This window comes from Eleutherodactylus coqui, chromosome 7 (genome assembly GCF_035609145.1).
Source record: "Eleutherodactylus coqui strain aEleCoq1 chromosome 7, aEleCoq1.hap1, whole genome shotgun sequence".
Taxonomy (NCBI): Eukaryota; Metazoa; Chordata; class Amphibia; order Anura; family Eleutherodactylidae; genus Eleutherodactylus; species Eleutherodactylus coqui.
In genome coordinates, this window is record NC_089843.1 from 199,733,763 (window position 1) to 199,741,970 (window position 8,208).

General features: G+C 47.2%; 1 pseudogene; it reads right to left on the reverse strand.

The window, feature by feature from the left end:
- Positions 1–4,216: 4,216 nt before the first annotated feature.
- LOC136574002 (U2 spliceosomal RNA) lies at positions 4,217–4,425 on the reverse strand (annotated as a pseudogene).
- Positions 4,426–8,208: the final 3,783 nt, after the last annotated feature.

Consider the following 8,208-nt stretch of genomic DNA (forward strand, 5'->3'; position numbering starts at 1 on the left):
GGCCAGCTCCCATGCTCATATCTGACCCCTCCGCCGGGGTGGGTACTCGGCTCTCACATGTCTCTGTGCTCTCGGAGGTGGCACCCCGCGCCCCCTCCTGGCAGGGAGGGGGAGGGGCCTTCTGCGATGACTCCGCAGGGGGTACTTTCCCCGGGTCCTCCGACTTCGTCGGGATCTCCGGGGTTCCCCCCTGCACCACCTCCGAATAGAGCCTGCCTCCTGAGCCTTTCCGCCTTTTTTGTGTTGCTGCCGCCGTGCCCCCTGGGTCCTCCACCTCAGGCACCGCTTGAGCGGGCATCTTGGGAGGGCCTGGACCGGCTTCCCCGGCTCTACCACCTCCACCGGTTTCCCGGGAGGGAGAGCCTGTCCGCCGGTCACTCACCCTCCTCTTTATGCTCCGCTGTTCCTTACCGGTCTGGGGGGGTCCACTGGAGACCTCCATCTCCTCAGGTTCCTCTCCCTGGGGGGGTGCATTCCGGTCATCTGGCTGCCCTGGCTGCTCCTTCGGTCCGGGTCGCCCTTGCTGCTCCGTCTTCTGTGCTCTGTGGGGGCAAAACGTGTAGAGGTGACCAACACTGCCGCAGAAATAACAACCTTTGCCTTTTTTGCACTCGCTTGTCTCGTGATCAGTGCCCCCACATTTCTTACAAGTACTCGCACAGTTTTCTTTTTGGTGACCGTATGTTGAACAAACCCTGCAGAAGTCGGGCATTCCCGCAAAGTACAGGTCGCCATTCACTTTGCCCAATTTAAAACGCGCGGGCGGTAAGATCACTCCCCCCGGCCAACTGGGGTCACTTATACACGTGGCCTGGAAACGCCACTTCGAGGTCCAAATGCCAAACTCGTTCATAATTTTTCCCATACATCTGACGGATTTAAAATATCGTGATAGGAAAGCCTCAACCTCTTTCACGTCAATGTAAGGAGAATACATCTTAATCACCACGAGTTTAGTTATGTCGAGGACGTGCTCGACCAGCAAGACCCCCTCAAGCTTCGGATCTTTCTTCTCTGGGATGGCCGCCACCAGATCTCGAAATATGCCAGTTTCAGTTAGGGTAACGTCATAGATCCGTCTCTTGGGGTAGTCTTGGATCGCTAGAATCTCTCTCTTTTGCACATTAAATACTCCTTGTAGCACGTCCTCAACCACATACCTCAGGCCACGTGTATCCGCACTATTCGTAAAAGAGACACGTACTGTGTTCTTAATCCGCGCATATGCCGGTATTTCTTGTGGGCTTTCGCCCATGTTTGTAGAAGGGAAGTCACAAAACCGCTTTGTGACTCAACAAAAGTAGCGCCCTCCTCTGGCCCGGAGACCAGAAGAGGCAGGGGGATCGCAACCCGTTTACCCTGGGACTAATCCCTCTCCCCGATAGCAGCAGGCGGGTGAAGCCCACTGGAGTGGGCGATCCCGCCAGGCAGAGGAGAGGGGTACCCGAGTTACCTTCTGACTAAGACCGCCTGTACCAAGTACACTTGATCTTAGCCAAAAGGCCGAGAAGCGATAACCCGAAATGGGTTTCACCTGTAGCCCGGCCCGCCCAACTCCACTTCCAAGGCTTGAGGCAACACGCTCAGCCAGCACTCTGGGCGCACCCACAATGCACCCAGGCAGCTGGGAGAGCCTGTAAAACTTTCCATAGCCCCGCCCCACGCCTTCTCAACCACGCCCAGCCTCACACCCTCAGTCCTTCCTCTTGCACCGTGCTCACGCATCCTAGGCTTGCAGAGCCTGCTGCTGCTGCAGGACTCGTCAGCTCCCTACAAAGGATGGTTAAGCCGGCGATGACACTAGAAGCAAGCACTAGTTTGTCTCTGAAGGTGCGTCGGTCGGTCGGTTGGAGGGATCTCTTCGGCCGGCCGCATTTCCAGTGGGGACGGATGGAAACTTTTTACCTAAAATAAGGGAAATTGGCTTCGGCCCCATAGGGCTTTATTGCCTTCCCCTGGGCCAGCATTAGTAGACCCTAGTAAGGAGAATATTAGAGCGGCATGGTCATCCGAAGAACTTAAAAACATACAGCAGGCCTTTTTTGCCCGCCATACATACATACATAACTACAGATTTTATATTTTTTTTTACATATATACATTATATATATATATACACATTATATATATACACACATTATATATATATATATATATATATACACACACATTATATATATATACACACACACACACACACACACATTATATATATATATACACATTATATATATACACACACACACACACACTCTTAAATCTATCTTTAATCTATATCTACAAAATCTGTAATTTAGAAATAATCCATATCTATATTCTACATAATTAATAAAGATAGATAGATAGACTCACATACATACATACATGCATACATACTGTATGCAATTGAGCCAGGTGTTTGGAAGGCTGACGATGTCACTCCTTTGTGATGTCATGAGCCAGGTGTATGGCAGGCTGATGTCCCTCCATTGTGATGTCATCAATTTAGAAGCATTAATACCGGGCTTGGCAGCCATTTTAGTCAGTCTCTGCTGCAGCTGGGAGACGGGAGATGGTCTTTATTTCCACCAAGAAGCTGCAGAACTACCGGTAACTGCATCATTTTTATTTTATTCAATATAGGTTTTATTGGTTTCATGGAGGGGGGGGAAACTTTTGCCTTATCTCAAAGCAATGTAAAAATAACTTTGACAATGAAACTTAATAAATCAATTTCGAGTTGAACTATATCATGTTTGTCTGTGATATTTTATAAGGTCTACAAACAGGGGAATGAGGGGAGGGTAAGGGGGGGGGAGTGGTAAGGGAGGGTAGGTATCTATGACACGGGAGAAAGAGAAAATAAAACAAAAAGGGGGGGGGGGGGGCGGGCTCCGGGATTGTTGTTTCTCTTTACAATTGTGGTTTAAACGTGTTACTCACATGTCCCTGTCTGTAGCCACTTGGTAAATAGGGGTGAGCTCCGGGCATCTATCCATATCGCCCAGGTGTGATACAATTTATCATAGCCTGACGGCTCATCTGGAAGCCTCATTCTCTCCATACGCTCTATTTCGTGGATCATTGTTATTTTTAGTGGAGTGCATTTTTTATGCAGCACACAAGGGGGAGACAGCGGCCTACCAAAATCGAGTTGGCTGCTGCTGTGGCTTTCTTTTTTTAAAAAAAAGGTAGGTTCCGTTCTTCCATGGTGAGGAATAGGCAGGGAGGTTCCGTTTTTGCCAGCTGGGGAATGCTTATAGGCAAGGCCTTATCCCTGGTGGTGCATGTAACGTCAGACCACGTTTCAGCATTCAGTCAGTCAGTGGCTGACAAACGAGCTCCATGCAAGTTTACATTAAACAGACACATTTCTTTCTTTACTGTATTGACTGCGGTCTGTAATCGAGCGGTTGAACTGTTTCTGTGTCCATGCATTGAATAAAGCAATACATCCTTGTAAAGTAGACGTCCGTTCGTTGGAGTTCTTTGCTCCCCGAGTGTTGCTCCATCTCTAAACGTTGGCCTGGATCTTCATGGACGAATACTGCCCATCCCACGTGGAGCGTGTATCTCAGCCCGCGTGGAGTGCTGCATCCAATGAGGTATTCCGTGCTACATAGCAAGCCTTGGGCCTGTGTGATTGGGGGTCCGCTGCTGTCTGTCCACTCTGAAGCGCGCATCCGGGGCCGGCCGCTTTTCGACTACCAGCGACTGCAGGTCACACACACAGGCTGGTTGGAATGGCCTAGCATTATCCTGATCCAGAGGTGTAACTTGAAGCTGCGGGGCCCCAGTACAAAGTCTGGAACTGGGCCCCCAAACTATAAAGCTTCATTGATAGCATTGGTTTACAATGTGGGGAAGAGAGACTTTATGGGCCCCCTGCACATACACCCATGACCCGAATACGTGGAGCATACAGACGCAGGCTGCCAGGATACGCTGTGCCTGCCCGATGTTTCCAACTTGGCTTTTAGCGCAGCGGTAGGTACGAACTATAGAGTGCGGCTGCCATATGAACTGGTGTGTGTGTGTGTGTTGTTTTGCTTCCAGTTGTACCTGTGCTGTGCACACTCTGGCAGACGCAGCTGCTCAGTGGATACAATGTTGCGAGCAGACGGGCTGAGTGTCAATCAAAGTGCTTGGGTGGTGGTAGCAGCAGCCGCCGCCACAGCTGCGCTGCACCTCTTGCTCGTCGGTGTTCTTTTTCTGCTTTTGGAAACTGTTGTAGGAAAGGGGGTGCACCGGTCCTGGAGGTACTGCAATACCAGGTCAATGCGTGGAGTGGACAGAGCAAGCTCTTTTTCCAGCTCCCTGTTCTAAAAATCCATTTAATATATGGTCCCCAGATAGGGGACGTATCAGATATTAAACTGATAAGAACAGATTTTTTTTACATTTATATATTTATTACGTATCAAATCATTAACAACAAAAATCAATAATTGCAATAGGTAAGGTCAGAAAAAAAAAAGGCAATCATTCAAAACAACATATTCCACAGGTGAATGTTCCACAAGCTGAGGGCTTTTCTTCTCCCCAGATTCTTCTTGTCCAGCAGGTAATACATATAAAGTTCACTTTTTGCTAGTTTCAAACAGTCTCTTACATTTATGCTGTCTCTTTTAAATAATAAAATGTTCCTCGTTTTCCATAGTGCGTTTTTTATGCAGCTTAAAGTGCACCACAGGACTCTTTCTTTTTCTGGTGTCATATTTGAAAATACACCGTAAAAAATAACTTCGTGGCTCAAAAAATCAATGCCAGCTAAAAACTTTAAAAACTGGCAACACTCCCTCCAGACCTCCTGTGCAAAAAAGCAGTTCCACATTATGTGCAAGACAGTCTCATCATCGCCACATTGTTGTCGGGGACATACCGCTGTGTTACTTAGCCTCCTTCTGTGCTGGAAGTCCCTTGTCGGCAGACACTCGTGGACCGTCATCCAGGCGATATCTTTGTGGTCGTTGGTTGGATAAGGTGCGTGCACTCTCCTCCAGATGGAAGCGCATCTGCTGTAAGAAAAACTTAAAACAGGTGTCATTATCTCTCGCCTTTTGACTTCTAAAACCAACTTTCTTGCATCTTTTAAAATCTCTGATCGGAGAGAATCCAGGCAGTACAGTCTTATTATCCTCTCTAAGACGACATATTGTTTAGGCGAGAATATTAAAACCGGAGAGGTCAGTGGAAATGACACCCATTTCCGCTTCCTAAAAACATGTCCGGCCGCGTACCTTAAAAAGTAGGACCAGGTGTTATCTAAGGACATGGTTTTAAAACAGAGGCTAAAAAATTTTGAGTGCAAAAATAACTTAATCTCTGGAACGTTCTTACCTCCGAGGCCATGCGACTTGTACATAATTTGCCTACTGAGCTTCTCAAACTTTGAGCTCCACACAAACTGGAATAGCATTCTCTGCAGCTTCTTTGTGGTGACTTCATTTGGAGGGAAAACAATACTCAGGTACAGCATGATAGGGAGCAAGAGGGCCTTAATAATTAATACTTTCCCTTCTAGGGTCAGCTTCCTGAGCTTCCAGAAGTCGATCTTTTTCTGTATCTTCTCTCTGACAGCTTCCCAGCTTTGGACTCCTTCGTTTTGTTTGTCAAATACTACACCTAAGATCGTGATTCCATCTGACTGCATCTTCAGGTTAGGGATGACCACATCCGACCAGTCTCCAATGGTGAAGCAACTGCTCTTATTGACATTCAACTTGAAAGCTGAGGCTTCACAAAAAAACCCAGTTATTCTTATGGCTCGCCTCAAAGCCGCTGGTGTGGTACAACAAATAGAGATGTCATCCATGTATCCTAGGACTTTGACTTCTTTCCCCTGGCCGCCAGGGATTGGCACACCTTTAATCACTTTATCCCTCCGGATCATCGATAATAAGGGTTCTATTGCACAGATGAATAAAATCGGTGACAAGGGGCAGCCTTGCTTGACCCCCGAACGCAGCTGGATCTCTTCTGTTAATGAGCCATTTATTAAAATTTTGCTAAAAGAGTCCTTATATAAGAGTGCAATCTGTTTGATAAAACTTTCAGGAAAACGCATTGCTCTTAAAACCGCCCATAAAAACCTATGTGAGACACGGTCAAAAGCCTTCTGGAAATCAAGTGACAAAAGGGCTACACTTTGCTTCCTGTCTTGTTGGTACCAGATGATGTCTCGGATGAGATTCAGGTGCTCATGTATTCCTCTTCCTGGTACTCCGCACACTTGGTCCGCATTAATGACTTTATTTAAAACCCCTTTAAAACGGTTTACTAAAACTTTAGACATTAGCTTATAGTCCACATTCAGCAGTGTGATGGGTCTCCAATTCTCCAAACGGGTTCGGTCTCCCTTCTTGAACAAAATAGAAACAACTCCACTCCTCCAAGACAGGGGCAACACCTCACGTTTAAAGGCTTCTTTAAAAACTGCATGCAGATCAACGCTAAAAAAGTCCCAAAATGTTCTGTAGAATTCAACCGGTAAACCGTCAATACCTGGGGTTTTCCCATACGAGAGACTCTTAATAGCAGCATCTAACTCTGGCAAAGTGACTTCTGTGCAAAGTGTCTCTTGGTCTTCTTTCTCTAATTTGCCCTGCAAGGCACCCAGAGCATCCTCAGTGAAAGACCAGTCTATGCGTTTTTCATCAAAAAGCTCTTGATAAAACTCTTTTGCTTTGGTGAGCATGCCTCCTGACGATGTCTCACCTTCTAGTTCGGTAATCATTTCTTTGGTGGAAACAACTTTCTTGAAAAAAAATCTAGAACATTTCTCGTCGCTCTCCATAGTTTTAACTTTAGAGTTATAGATCAGTTCTTTACCTCTGGAGTGAATTTCTTTAGTGATCTCTCTCTTTGTGTTGGCAATAATATCTTCCATATCCACTCCATTGGCCTTCAATTTGTAGCAGGTCTGCAGCTTGGTGCAGAGCCTTCTATGCCAGCTGATTTTCTCTCTTGCCCTGGTGATACTGGCTTTTACAAAAAAACTGCTTAATCTCCTTTTTGCTTTGCTCCCACCAGTCCAGCAGGGAGGTGTAGCGGTCTTGTCTGTTCTTCAGCTTCTTGTAGAAAGCAATAAACTCCTCTCTGATGCTGGGGTCTTCTAGCAGTTGTGTGTTCAGTCTCCACACACCTCTGTCTCTACAGAGGCCAGGCAGTTCTAGTTGCGCAAGTACTAACTTGTGATCTGAGAATATGTTGGAGACCAAGTCCATTGACCTGGCGATAACTTGTTCTGTCCCACAGATTAAGTCGATGCGAGATTTCGAAGTCACGCTCTCCCAGGTATATCCTGGATCGCTCTTGTGCAGTACTCTCCAAATGTCTTTAAGTCTGAAGTCATCCAACAGGTCCTTAAGTTGTTTCTCTGTCTTGTCTTTTCTGGGCGCCTCAGCACCCCACCGCTGCTCCCCAGGCAGGACACAATTAAAATCGCCACAGATTATCAACGGCAAAGAGCCTGGCAGGTAGTACTGTAGATCCTCAAATAGCTGGGATCGCTCCTCCTTCAATGGTGAGGCATAGATAGATAGCAGCCTGAACTCTACTCCCCGGAAGCTTACATTTAGGAGAAGGGCTCTTCCAGGAACGACCTGTAAAAAGGAATGGACTTTAAATTCATGGGACTTAAACAGAACTCCGATGCCTGTTGCTCTGTTCTCATTGTCTCCAGACCATATGGATGGTCCCAAAGTCCAGCTTTCTCTCAAATCCGCATAGTTTGGGCTGTAGTCAATCCCACACTCTTGTAGGCATATAATATCACAGTTCATGGTGGACAAAAAAGAAAACAAGGCAGCCCTTCTTGTAGGACTCCTCAGGCTTCTCACATTTAGTGAGGCGATTCCAATGTTGCGGGCCATTTAGGAGGTCAGGCACTACTGCTGTCCGAGTCCGTCATAATCCCAGCTGTTCCAGGGCTCGAGACGTTCTCTGACGAATCGGAAAACCTGATGTTAGTTGGGTCAGAAGGGGGTGGTTCCGCAGGGGGCTCAGGTAGTTGCAGCCTAGAAGGAACCGGTTTATAGAGGCGAGTGTCTGAAGTCTCAGTGGATGTTTCCCCCGGTTGTAAAGAGCTGGATTTTACCAGCACCTTCTTTGCAGTGTCTTGTCTTTTGTCAGCCGCCTTTTCCCTTTTCCGCTGTACCTCCCACTCCATCTCGCCCTCCGTATCTTCGGTGTTGGGGCCCTCGGCAGCAGCAGAGGGGCTTTCAGCTT